The sequence below is a fragment of the Hyperolius riggenbachi genome, chromosome 8 (genome assembly GCF_040937935.1).
Source record: "Hyperolius riggenbachi isolate aHypRig1 chromosome 8, aHypRig1.pri, whole genome shotgun sequence".
In the NCBI taxonomy this organism is placed as follows: Eukaryota; Metazoa; Chordata; class Amphibia; order Anura; family Hyperoliidae; genus Hyperolius; species Hyperolius riggenbachi.
In genome coordinates this window covers 22,257,267-22,270,774 of record NC_090653.1, presented here as the reverse complement: position 1 = coordinate 22,270,774, position 13,508 = coordinate 22,257,267, and the positions used below count along the sequence as shown (strand labels likewise).

Below are 13,508 nucleotides of genomic sequence, written 5' to 3'. Positions count from 1 at the left end.
CATCAATGGCCTGTGTGTCCTCAGTCTCAGTGACCAGCCATGGCAGAGTACATAAGCCCATCACCGGCCTGTGTGTCCTCAGTCTCAGTGACCAGCCATGGCACAGTCCATAAGCCCATCACCGGCCTGTGTGTCCTCAGTCTCAGTGACCAGCCATGGCACAGTCCATAAGCCCATCCCGGCCTGTGTGTCCTCAGTCTCAGTGACCAGCCATGGCACAGTCCATAAGCCCATCCCGGCCTGTGTGTCCTCAGTCTCAGCGACCAGCCATGGCACAGTCCATAAACCATCACCGGCCTGTGTGTCCTCAGTCTCAGCGACCAGCCATGGCACAGTCCATGAGCCCATCACCAGCCTGTGTGACCTCAGTCTCAGTGACCAGCTATGGCACAGTCCATAAGCCCATCACCGGCCTGTGTGTCCTCAGTCTCAGTGACCAGCCATGGCACAGTCCATAAGCCCATCCCGGCCTGTGTGTCCTCAGTCTCAGTGACCAGCCATGGCACAGTCCATAAGCCCATCACCGGCCTGTGTGTCCTCAGTCTCAGCGACCAGCCATGGCACAGTCCATAAGCCCATCCCGGCCTGTGTATCCTCAGTCTCAGCGACCAGCCATGGCACAGTCCATAAGCCCATCACCGCCTGTGTGTCCTCAGTCTCAGCGACCAGCCATGGCACAGTCCATAAGCCCATCACTGGCCTGTGTGTCCTCAGTCTCAGCGACCAGCCATGGCACAGTCCATAAGCCCATCACCAGCCTGTGTGTTCTCAGTCTCAGCGACCAGCCATGGCACAGTCCATAAGCCCACCACGGCCTGTGTGACCTCAGTCTCAGTGACCAGCCATGGCACAGTACGTAAGCCCATCACCGGCCTGTGTGTTCTCAGTCTCAGCGACCAGCCATGGCACAGTCCATAAGCCCACCACGGCCTGTGTGACCTCAGTCTCAGCGACCAGCCATGGCACAGTCCATAAGCCCACCACGGCCTGTGTGACCTCAGTCTCAGTGACCAGCCATGGCACAGTCCATAAGCCCATCACCGGCCTGTGTGTCCTCAGTCTCAGTGACCAGCCATGGCACAGTCCATAAGCCCATCACCGGCCGGTTCGTCTCATGGTTTACATTCTGGTGTTCTCAGTCTCAGTGTCGCGCCACGGCTTAGTGACTTTTACCTTCACACAGGCCTGATGTTGGCGTGAAATCATACAGACTAATACTAATTAATTGAATTTGAAGGAAACTAATTTTGTCACCATGAGTACTGGATGTATAAATATACAACAGCTTATCTTACAGACCACAATTATCACCTGACTTCACTCTGGGATGTTCGCAAGTGTCAGAAGAAAAAAAGCGATTGTTTCACTGCACTTTTACTACCACTAAGGTAAGGGGTCAGAGATTATTCCAGAATAAGGGTAAGGGGTCAGAGATCAGGCGAGAATTTGTCTTTTCTCGTACTGCGCCTGCGCGGTAAGCTCCTGGAGATGCAAGCGGAAGCGAGGACGCATGCGGCCATGGCCACGCAGCTGCAGTGACATTCGTCTAGTCAGACGAATAATTGGATGTGACCCGCGGTGGGGAATGGAGGATTCTTGAGGACTGGCGCAGGACAAGATTTCTGCAGGGGGCCGGTAGAAGCCCCAGGTAACAGTTTTTGTTTTTAGAAAGTGCTACAGAACCCCTTTAAAGGACAAATTTAGTGAACGGTATATGGAGGCTGCCATATTTATTTCCTTTTAAGCAATACCAGTTGCCTGGCAGCCCTGCTGACCCTCTGCCTCTAATACTTTTAGCCATAGCCCCTGAACAAGCATGCAGCAGATCAGGTGTTTCTGACATTATTGTCAGATCTGACAAGATTAGCTGCATGCTTGTTCCTGGTGTGTGATTCAGGCAACTGGCATTGTTTAAAAGGAAATCAATATGGCAGCCTCTATAAACCTTTCACTACAGTTGTCCTTTAAGGATCGGATGAATTTAGGATCTTATGATCGATGTCTGCAGCAGCTTGGCATACAGGGAAGAAGATTTTGTCATGCGTTTTATTTTGCTTTGTTTGTAGCAGAGAAAGCCAGATCTATAGCTGCCATCTACAGTTGCCTGATGTACTGTATATAAATAGTTCCCTTTGTCTGAGACGTCCGTCTTGTCAGTTAGACGCAGCGCAGAAGCTCTGAGCAGAGATAACATCAGCGCAAGACAACAGGCTCCACAGCTCTGCAGTTTACAGAAGATTTTTTTTCTCCTTTTCGGCACTTTGATAAATGCTAATGAGCGATAGGAACGGAAGAAATATCTCACATTCTTACCTGCGATCCCCCCCCCCCACGTAGGTCATTAACCCCCCCCCACACACACACACACACACACACGTGTCATCAGGGAGGGGGAGCTCACAGCTGCCTGAGAAATCAGACACCTCTCATATGATAAAGAAGATTCGCTGTAATGTAAACAGATGTACCATCAGATCGCTGCACGGAGCAACGGCGGCAAACACTACAGCGGCGCGCATCTCATGGTGATTGGGCACTTCGAGGTCTGTTTTAAAGTGTAACTGTCGGGCATAAAATAAAAAATGAATTCTTTATTTTTATCTGGTAAACAAGTAATAAGGATGCTAACTAGGCAATCCAAATATTAAAATCTCTATTACTTTTCTTGTGTATAAATGATCATTCCCCAGTTTACCTGACTCTTATTTGGTACACAGAAAATTTGGTACACAAAAAGGAAGTTGTAGGGCATGCTGGGTTGTCCTTTTTTGCTTCTCTACTTCCCCTCAGACTTCACTAATGCAGCCTGATTGGCTGAAGCATTTTACTCTCCGGTTTCCAATTACACACCTCTGTTCCTTTCTGATTGGCCAGTATTTCTCATGCTGAGATCATGCACTTTCTATAGTGAAGGGTGGGCAATGCATACGCAATCAGGCAGAGGAGAGTTATGGTACGTACACACTTACGATAACGATTGTTTACAAGGAACAATAGTTACCAGACGAACAACATTGGAACGATTGGAATGCAACGATGGGATGCAGCAATCATCATACACATTTTAACGATCGTTCTCGCAGAAAAGAACGATCAGAGGGAAATGTTGCGTACATATTTATTTAAAAAAAAAACAACACAAACATGGGGTTACAATAAATACAAATATATGATAGTTAACTTGCAAGAAAAGTTTATTTGAAATTTGTAATGTAACAATCGTTACGGGCCGCGCTACACAGGAAGTATGGAAACTGGGCAAAATCCAACGCAGGCACATTGACCCTTAGAACGATCGTGCGCGGCAGATAACTGTACACACTATAGTTTTGTAAAGATTGTCGTTCAATATGATCCGTCCTGTTGGATTTTCTCATCGTGCCAATATCATTCGTTCGTCGTTGTACAAGCGATCATTACGCTGATTGCACATGATGGAGTATGGCTGCGGTAAGGACGGGGATCTCCGGGGATTGGCCGAAATAGAAAAGTGAAGCCTAATGTGGGAGTTCTGGCTGAACGCACAAGAGAACCTGTCCTACAGACAAGGAGGATTCTGGGAACACTGACAATCTATTCATTGAGACCAAATCACGATGAATTCCCCCACCAAATGGTGTCTATTAAACGCAACCTTAACTGAGAGCGATATGGTGGTTTCCTTTTAAACAACAGTCCTGCTGATCTCTGTGTCTGCAGTAGTGGCTGAATCACACACCTGAAACAAGCATGCAGCTAATCCAGTCTGACGTCAGTCAGAGCACCTGATCTGCATGCTTGTTCAGGGGCTGTGGCTAAAAGTATTAGAGACACAGGATCAGCAGGAGAGTCAGGCAACTGGTATTATTTTAAAGGGAACCAGAGAGGAATGCATTTTTAAAATAGAAAAAGATTTTATACATACCTGGGGCTTCCTCCAGCCCTATACGCACGGATCGCTCCCACGCCGCCATCCTCCGCTTCCTGGATCCGCCAGTACCGGGCCCGTCACTTCCGGCGGATGCGGCCAATTCTCCGCATCACAGGGGCTCCCTCCATACCCGTACGCATGCGGCTGCACAGTAGGCAGCCACACGCGTAACTGTATGGAGATAGCCCCCTGTGATGCGGAGAATTGGCCGCATCCGCCGGCAGTGACGGGCCCGGTACCGGCGGATCCAGGAAGCGGAGGATGGCGGCGTGGGAGCGATCCGTGCGTATGGGGCTGGAGGAAGCCCCAGGTATGTATACTTGATCCTCTCTGGTTCCCTTTAAGAGGAAGAATCCATATCCTTCTCAGTTTAGGTTCCCTGTACACACTGAAAAACGCAGGCAAAAACGCAAGCGCATGCGTTTTTAAAGTGCCTGTAGTTTTAAAAACGCATGCGCTTTTGCCTGCGTTTTTTGTGCGTTTGCGTTTTTCTTGTAATTGCTGATTGGCTAAAGAATCCTTTTTTTTTTTCTAGTTTACATTTCAACAGGAATCAGGACATTGCAGAGTCTTCTGGGATACTGACTTCTGAAAAACGCAGGCAAAAACGCAAGCGCTTTTTAATGCGTTTTTCATGCGCTGCGCTTAAAAAAGCGCAGCAGGCACTGCGTTTGCGTTTTTTTAAAAACGCATCGCACCAGTGTGTACAAGTCATCACGATTTTCATTCTTTTTCAAAAGACCTTGCGTTTTTAAAAACGCAACGCAAGCGCAGCAGTGTGTACAGGCCCTAGCATAGGAGAAGAATGGTCAGTGAGATGCTAATTGTTTCAACTTAATTCAAATGATATGCTAATTGTATGTAAATGTTTTCAGTTTGCACCTGACTAGTCCGCCACTAAGCTGCAGACATTTGCCTAAAGTTGGCATCGGCTCAGAATTCTTAGCATCCCATTGAGCATCCTTATTGGATCATTACAGAGTACATTTCACTTGTAGCCAATGGCGCGGCGGGTTCCACACACAAGGGACTGACGGGGTCAGCTTACACCAATTTACAGCAATCATCGTGCTAGCCACACACTTCATCTGCAATCGTGAGATCGAGTACAAGGACAGCATCTGTGCAAAAATCGCTTCTCGGCCTTTTGGCTAAGATCAAGTGTAGTATCTGTTCTTGAGGTTTTTGGGAGGCATGTTACTGGGAACCCGGGCTCGTCCTTCCCGGGGAGGACGCCTTGAACGAGTTGAACAGAGGGCCTGGACTACCCCTCAGCTCCTCTAGTAAAGGTGTCCGTCCTGGTTCATAATTCTCAGGGGCTGATTGAATGGATCCAGCCCCGTTTCTTGCCCCGTGCGGAGCGTGCCGCCGCCCGGGGCGCTGTTGGGAGGGGGGCGCTATAATGGAGGGGGGAGCCGGAGCCGCGGGGAGGGCAGCCCGACCTCTCCCTCCCTCTCCTCTCCCGGGCGCCCTCCGTGCTCCCCCCTCAGATGCAGAGTTCGTGAGCAGCAGGGAAGCGCTGTTTAGAACTCACCGGCTGCCTGGCTCCAAGCGCTGCTCTCTCGCCGCTGGTCTCCTCTATCTCTCTCTGTATACGTACTGATACACGCTGCTTCCTGTAGCCGGAAGCAGCGTGTATCAGTATGTATACAGAGAGAGGAGACCAGCGGCGAGAGAGCAGCGCTTGGAGCCAGGCAGCCGGTGAGTTCTAAACAGCGCTTCCCTGCTGCTCACGAACTCTGCATCTGAGGGGGGAGCACGGAGGGCGCCCGGGAGAGGAGAGGGAGGGAGAGGTCGGGCTGCCCTCCCTGCGGCTCCCCCCTCCATTATTGGGGGCATCTACCTATCTAACCTATTCTGGGGGCACCTACCTAATCTAACCTACGCTGGGGGGCAGCTGCTAATCTAACCTACGCTGGGGGGCACCTACCTATCTAACCTACACTGGGGGGCACCTACCTAATCTAACCTACACTGGGGGGCAGCTACCTATCTAACCTATACTGGGGGCAGCTACCTAATCTAACCTACACTGGGGGGCAGCTACCTATCTAACCTATACTGGGGGCAGCTACCTAATCTAACCTACGCTGGGGGGCAGCTACCTATCTAACCTACACTGGGGGGCACCTACCTAATCTAACCTACGCTGGGGGGCAGCTACCTATCTAACCTACACTGGGGGGCAGCTACCTAATATAACCAACACTGGGGGGGCAGCTACCTATCTAACCTACACTGGGGGGCAGCTACCTAATCTAACCTATACTGGGGGGCAGCTACCTATCTAACCTATACTGGGGGGCAGCTACCTATCTAACCTATACTGGGGGGCACCTACCTAACCTATACTGGGGGGCACCTACCTAACCTATACTGGGGGGGCAGCTACCTTATCTAACCTATTCTGGGGGGCAGCTACCTAACCTAACCTATTCTGGGGGGCACCTGTCTAATCTAGCCTATACTAGGGGGCACCTACCTAATCTAGCCTATACTGAGAGGCACCTACCTATCTAACCTAGGGGGGGGCGCAATTTTTACACCCTCGCCCTGGGTGCATTTTAGCCTAGAAACTGCACTGAATGGATCTACCATGATCGAAGCTGAAGGGCTGAGGGCTTTGCTTAGGCGTACTGCCCCTGGAAGTGGCGCTCCAGGTGCACCTGAAAAAACCTAGGATGTGGCAGATCCTAGGCGGAGTAAGGTGCTTTGGTCTGTACTGCCCATATGCATTGCTGACTAACGCAGCTCCCCGGCCTTTTGGCTAGGGAGAGTGCGGAATTTTTATCACTCCGGCCGCAAGGTCGGGGCCAGCTTGCTGGCACCGGGGACTTCGGTTCCCACCCGGCTCCCTCTCGGGGGAGCCACCGACCATGTGGGATGCCACATGGCCAGGCCCTGTGGGTAACCACTGGGCACAGTAGGGGTCCTCCTCGGAGGACTCCAGGATCCTTCAACCCCTCGGGTGTTGGAGGATGCCACCCCCTGAGCCGATGGCAAAGGGGGAAGGTTCCCTTCGGGGAACAACCGGAAGGGCCCTGCTGTATTGTGGGGCCCGTGGCTACTCGTGCACGTTTTGTGGGGGTGCTTTAGGGCACTTACGCTTTTTCCGTGCACGGGGCTAATAGCCTTGCAGACCGGGACTCCTGTTGCATGCAACAGGAGCCAAGACAAGCTAAAAAAAAAAAAAAAAAAATCTGTGCAAAAATCCAACTCTAACTGATGGATTTTATCGAGGTCGGTAGCTGGAAGATTTACATGGAAACAAAAAGGAACATTTTTAAATTGACAGTTTAGGAAGACTTTTAAAATGTGTACATATGGCAAGCATTAAAGGACAGATGAAGTGAGAAGAATATGGAGACAGCCATGTTTATTTCCTTTTAAACAATACCAGTTGCCTGGCAGCCCGGCTGATCTATTTGGCTGCAGTAGTGTCTGAATTACACCAGAAACAAGCATGCAGCCAATCTGTCAGATCTGACAATAATATCGGAAACACCTGATCTGCTGCATACTTGTTACGGGGCTATGGCTAAAAGTATTAGAGGCAGAGGATCAGCAGGATAATCAGGCTACTGGTATTTCTTATAAGAAAATAAATATGGCAGCCTCCACGTCCCTCTAACTTCAGTTGCCCTTTAACTAAATTCCTCAGAGAAGCTGTGTTCTGCCACCATGGTTGTAACCACAAGACTCTCCCGTACAGCACCAAATCTCAGCGACTCTCTGTACAGCAGCAAATCTCAGTGACTATGTACAGCACCAAATTTCAGTGATCGCTCTACAGCAGCAAATCTCAGTGCCGCTCTCTGGAGCACCAAATCTCAGCGACTCTCTGTACAGCTCCAAATCTCAGTGCCGCTCTCTAGAGCACCAAATCTCAGCGACTCGCTGTACAGCTCCAAATCTCAGTGACTCTCTGTACAGCACAAAATCTCAGCGACTCTCAGTATAGCACCAAATCTCAGTGCCTCTCTGTACAGCACCAAATCTCAGTGCCTCTCTGTCCAGCACCAAATCTCAATGACTCTCTGTACAGCACCAAATCTCAATGACTCTCTGTACAGCACCAAATCTCAGTGACTCTCAGTACTGCACCAAATCTCAGTGACTCTCAGTACTGCACCAAATCTCAGTGACTCTCTGTACAGCACCAAATCTCAGTGACTCTCAGTACTGCACCAAATCTCAGTGACTCTCAGTGCAGCACCAAATCTCAGTGACTCTCAGTGCAGCACCAAATCTCAGTGACTCTCTGTACAGTACCAAATCTCAGTGACTCTCTGTACAGCACCAAATGTTAGTGACTCTCTGTACAGCACCAAATCTCAGTAACTCTCAGCACCAAATCTCAGTGACCCTGTACAGCACCAAATTTCAGTGACTCTCTGTACAGCACCAAATCTCAGTGACTCTCTGTACAGCACCAAATCTCAGTGACTCTCTGTACAGCACCAAATCTCAGTGACTCTCTGTACAGCACCAAATCTCAGTGACTCTCTGTACAGCACCAAATCTCAGAGACTTAATTTCCTGACGACTGATGGATCCCCCAGCTGGTGTCCCCCCAAGTGTATATGTGTCCCCTCTGTGCCCATGTGCAGTGTTAAAGGCTCATCTTCCACATGGTGCAAATCCCGGCCTCCCCGTGTCACTACATTAGCCGGCGTCACATGGTACAGGTGCTCGCTGTGAACTCGGACACAAGAGGCGGCCAGGATTTCTGCCAGTGTGACAGGTTAGCCTTTAATACTGCACACGGGCACAGAGATGTCAGCGGGACGATTTTCAATAGATTCCATGCTGAAATCTATTGGAAATCAAAGTGCAGTGTGTGCAGTGTAGATCCCTCTCAGATCGCGGACATATGTATGTGGCGCTGGGAGACTTGGGCGCAGGATACAGCCGTTACACGGCTTACCCTGCTCCTGCACAAGTCCTGGCGGCATTAAATACTATTCTCCCTCCAGACCGCCATGGATAGTGGAGGAATGATGTAATTCCATTTCCTGCTATTGCTGGAGGCCGAATTATTGTGTTAAAATGTAACTTCTGCTCCGTCTTCTGACGGCGCCAAAGTTACTCACTGAACGCCACTATAGACGTAATTCCTATTTCGGCCTATGGTGGCGCCGGCTGCGCCCAAATCTCCTGCACTGAATATAACTGCTCTGCTCAGAACTGGTTGGCAGGTCGACTGGTGTATGGACATTTAGGCAGAGCTTTACATGACAATCTCTGTCTCTTATTCCGGAGGCACTCTTTAATAATCTGTCAGGGAGTTTGCAGGGAATTGGAGACGGCAGGCAGAAGCCGCTGAATAAGGCTGCACAGCGCTGACACTCTGCTGACCCCGTTAGGTAACAGTGTGACAACACCGACATAACAGGGTGAGGGTGTCGCCTGACACTTCTGCGCTCTGTAACGCCGCGATTATCAGCCGCGAGGAGGATGTACCGCCACATGTGCTCCGTGTATACAGGGAAGGAATGGCAGGATAATAAGACTCATGCGCGCGTTATATAAGGCCTGGATCACATCCGAGCGGAGTGCTGCTGTGTGTAGTGACAGCAGATGCACGCTCACCCTCCATGCCATGGAACCCTTCCTCCTAGAGTCTCCACTGTGTCTGCTTCTGGGTTTTATTGATGTTTATGTCACCATTTTGAAAGGAAGCGGGTAAACCTCTCCAACACGAAAACATCAAATGGCAGCATGTTGGCTCTGTGATAGTGGTTAGAGTTCTCGCCTTGTAGCACTGGGTCCTCGGTTCCAATCCCAGCCAGGGCACTACCGGTATCTGCATGGAGTTTGTATGCTCTCACCGTGTCTGTGTGGGTTTCCCCCGGGCACACCGGGTTCCTCTCACATCCCAAAAATATACAGATAAGTTAATTGGCTTCCCCCTAAATTGGCCCTAGATTACGATACATGCACTACAGGACACATACATAGACATATGACTATGGTAGGGATTAGATTGTGAGCTCCTCTGAGGACAGTCAGTGACACGACAGTGTACTCTACTCTGTACAGTGTTGCAGAAGATGTCAGTGCTATATAAATACATAATAATATGGTAGGACATTAGACTATGACTATGGTAGGATTAGATTGTGAGCTCCTCTGAGGACAGTCAGTGACATGGCTATGAACTCTGTAATGTGCTGCAGAAGATGTCAGTGCTATATCAATACATAATAATATGGTAGGACATTAAACTATGACTATGGTAGGATTAGAGTGTGAGCTCCTCTGAGGACAGTCAGTGACATGACTATGTACTCTGTAATGTGCTGCAGGAGATGTCAGTGCTATATAAATACATAATAATAATAATATGGTAGGACATTACACTATGGCTATGGTAGGATTAGATTGTGAGCTCCTCTGAGGACAGTCAGTGACATGACTATGTACTCTGTAATGTGCTGCAGAAGATGCCAGTGCTATATAAATACATAATAAAAATATGGTGGGACATTAGACTATGACTATGGTAGGATTAGAGTGTGAGCTCCTCTGAGGACAGTCCGTGACATGACTATGTACTCTGTAATGTGCTGCAGAAGATGTCAGTGCTATATAACTACATAATAATAATATGGTAGGACATTACACTATGACTGTGGTAGGATTAGACTGTGAGCTCCTCTGAGGACAGTCAGTGACATGACTATGTACTCTGTAATGTGCTGCAGAAGATGTCAGTGCTATATAAATACATAATAATAATATGGTAGGACATTAGACTATGACTATGGTAGGATTAGATGTTGAGCTCCTCTGAGGACAGTCAGTGACATGACTATGTACTATGTAATGTGCTGCAGGAGATGTCAGTGCTATATAAATACATAATAATAATATAGTAGGACATTAGACTATGACTATGGTAGGATTATATTGTGAGCTCCTCTGAGGACAGTCAGTGACATGTCTATGTACTCTGTAATGTGCTGCAGAAGATGTCAGTGCTATATAAATACATAATAGTAATATGGTAGGACATTAGACTATGACTATGGTAGGATTAGAGTGTGAGCTCCTCTGAGGACAGTCAGTGACATGACTATGTACTCTGTAAAGTGCTTCCACACATCCTACACTCCCCAGATAGGTTTCTGTAATCTAGGGGGTCCCTCCCTACCCTGAAAATTTGGGGAGTATATGATGTGTGGAAGCAGAGATATTAAGTATTTTACCTCCAGCAGCATCATTAACTTCACACTGAGCATGCGTGCTACTCAGTGTGGAAGGGAGCTTCCGGGCAGCGCAATCAGACATTACACCAGCGACCCATGTAGTATTACATCACAGAGGGTGTGTCTGGACACACCGATGCAGACCATGGCCCTTAGGGCCCATTTCCACTAGGGCCAAATGCAGCCTGAATCTGCACCAAATCGTCAGTCTCTGCCCGCAGGCGAGACTGCCTAGACTTCCAATTGTCCGCCGTCTGAATAACACTGTGGTGCAATTTTGTACAACAATTTGCTGAACGATCGTTTACATACTATTATTCGTATGAATGATCAGAAATGATCGTTTGGGATCACCAATGAACAAAAATCTCCAAACCAAACTGATTTGGATTGAAAATTATTAAGATTGATATTATTAGTATGCCAGCAAGCATCCCTAGCAAAGTTACACCTGCTGTATTGACTTAGAGGACAACTGACGCAAGAAGAGTACGGAGGCTGCCATATTTATTTCCCGGGGTGAAAATAAACTAATGAAATAAATGATTGTATCTATCTTCCTTCTCCTAAAAATGACTTTTTAAATATTCCATAGTTTTATTTTATGTTTAAAAAGAAACTCCGACCAAGAATTGACCTTTATCCCAATTAGTAGCTTATGCCCCCTTTTACATGAGAAATCTATTCCTTTTCACAAACAGACCATCAGGGGGCGCTGTATGACTGATATTGTGGTGAAACCCCTCCCACAAGAAACTCTGAGGACCATGGTACTCCTGGCAGTTTCCTGTCTGGGAATCTTGTTGCATTGTGGGAAATGGCTGTTTACAGCTGTTTCCAACTGCCAAAAAAAACATGCAGCAGCTACATCACCTGCCAACAGTATAAATGTCACTATTTAATAAATGTCAGAATGTAAATCAGGGATTTGAAAGATTTTACAATGGGCAAACACTGAATAAATCATTTAAACATAATTATTGTAAAAATGAAGCACTTTTTTTATTACATTATTTTCACTGGAGTTCCTCTTTAAATCTACTTTAAAGAGAATCTGTATTGTTAAAATCACACAAAAGTAAACATACCAGTGCGTTAGGGGACATCTCCTATTACCCTCTGTCACAATTTCGCCGCTCCCCGCCGCATTAAAAGTGGTTAAAAACAGTTTTAAAAAGTTTGTTTATAAACAAACAAAATGGCCACCAAAACAGGAAGTAGGTTGATGTACAGTATGTCCACACATAGAAAATACATCCATACACAAGCAGGCTGTATACAGCGTTCCTTTTGAATCTCAAGAGATCATTTGTGTGTTTTTTTCCCCCTGCATCTCTCATGCACTGAAGTTTCAGGCTGCTCTTTTCTTCCTGCAAACAGCTTTGCCCTTGTCTGTAATTCCTCACTATGTGAAAGCCCAGCCAGCTCAGAGGACGATTTATCCATTTTGTAAAAGATAAGAGAGAAGAGAGAAGCTGCTCTAATCTAAATAACACACATGCAGTGTGCATAGAGGGGCCTGGAATGGGGAGTTCATAGCAGAACCACAACACTGAAGAACTTGGCAGCCTTCCAGACACAGCCTGACAAGTCTGACAAGAGAGAGATAAGTTGATTTATTACAGAGACTGTGATAGTACAAAGTGCTGCAGTAAGCCAGAACACATTAGAATAGCTTTTGGAACTTGTAGGATGATAAAAAACAAGATGCAATTTTTGTTACGGAGTCTCTAAGTTTTTTACTGTTTTTATTGTTTTTGCTCAATGACACATTCATTGAAGTATGCCAGAGCTAAAATCCATAAACTATTGACCCTTTTTTATCACTTTCCTGCTCTCAGAAGCCATTTTCTGCTAGGAAAGTGTTTTATAGTTGTAATTTCTTATCAGTGAGTTTCACACTGTAGTCTGACCCAGTCCTGACTCAGACAGGAACTGCCACTTACATACCTGATGTTTAACTCTTTCAGGCAAAGAAAGAAAAAAAAGGAACAAAGCTCAGTCATTTGTGTGCGAGGCACTGTACATACCCATGTCTATCTCTTGTCACATGTCACCTCAGGTATCCTTTAAACAATACCAGTTGCCTGCCTGCCCTGGTGATCTATTTGGCTGCAGTGGTGTCTGAATAACACCAGAAACAAGCATGCAGCTAAGAAACACCTGATCTGCTGCATGCTTGTTCAGGGTCTTTAGCTAAAAGTATTAGAGGCAGAGGATCAGCAGAACAGCCAGGTTACTGGTATTTCTTTAAAGGAAATAACTATGGTAGCTTCCATATCTCTCTGGCTTCAGTTGTCCCTTAAAGTTACAGACAGACAGAGACAGACAGACAGACAGACAGACAGAGACAGACAGAGACAGACAGACAGACAGACAAGAAACTC

At 47.4% G+C, this 13,508-nt stretch overlaps 1 protein-coding gene and 1 pseudogene across 1 annotated transcript in view; one reads left to right on the top strand and one right to left on the bottom strand.

Annotated features, from left to right (window-relative positions):
- RPS6KA6 (ribosomal protein S6 kinase A6) overlaps positions 1-13,508 on the bottom strand; it is a 127,388-nt gene that overhangs the window by 106,681 nt on the left and 7,199 nt on the right. The window lies entirely within an intron of this gene.
- On the top strand, positions 5,042-5,183 carry LOC137529173 (U2 spliceosomal RNA; annotated as a pseudogene).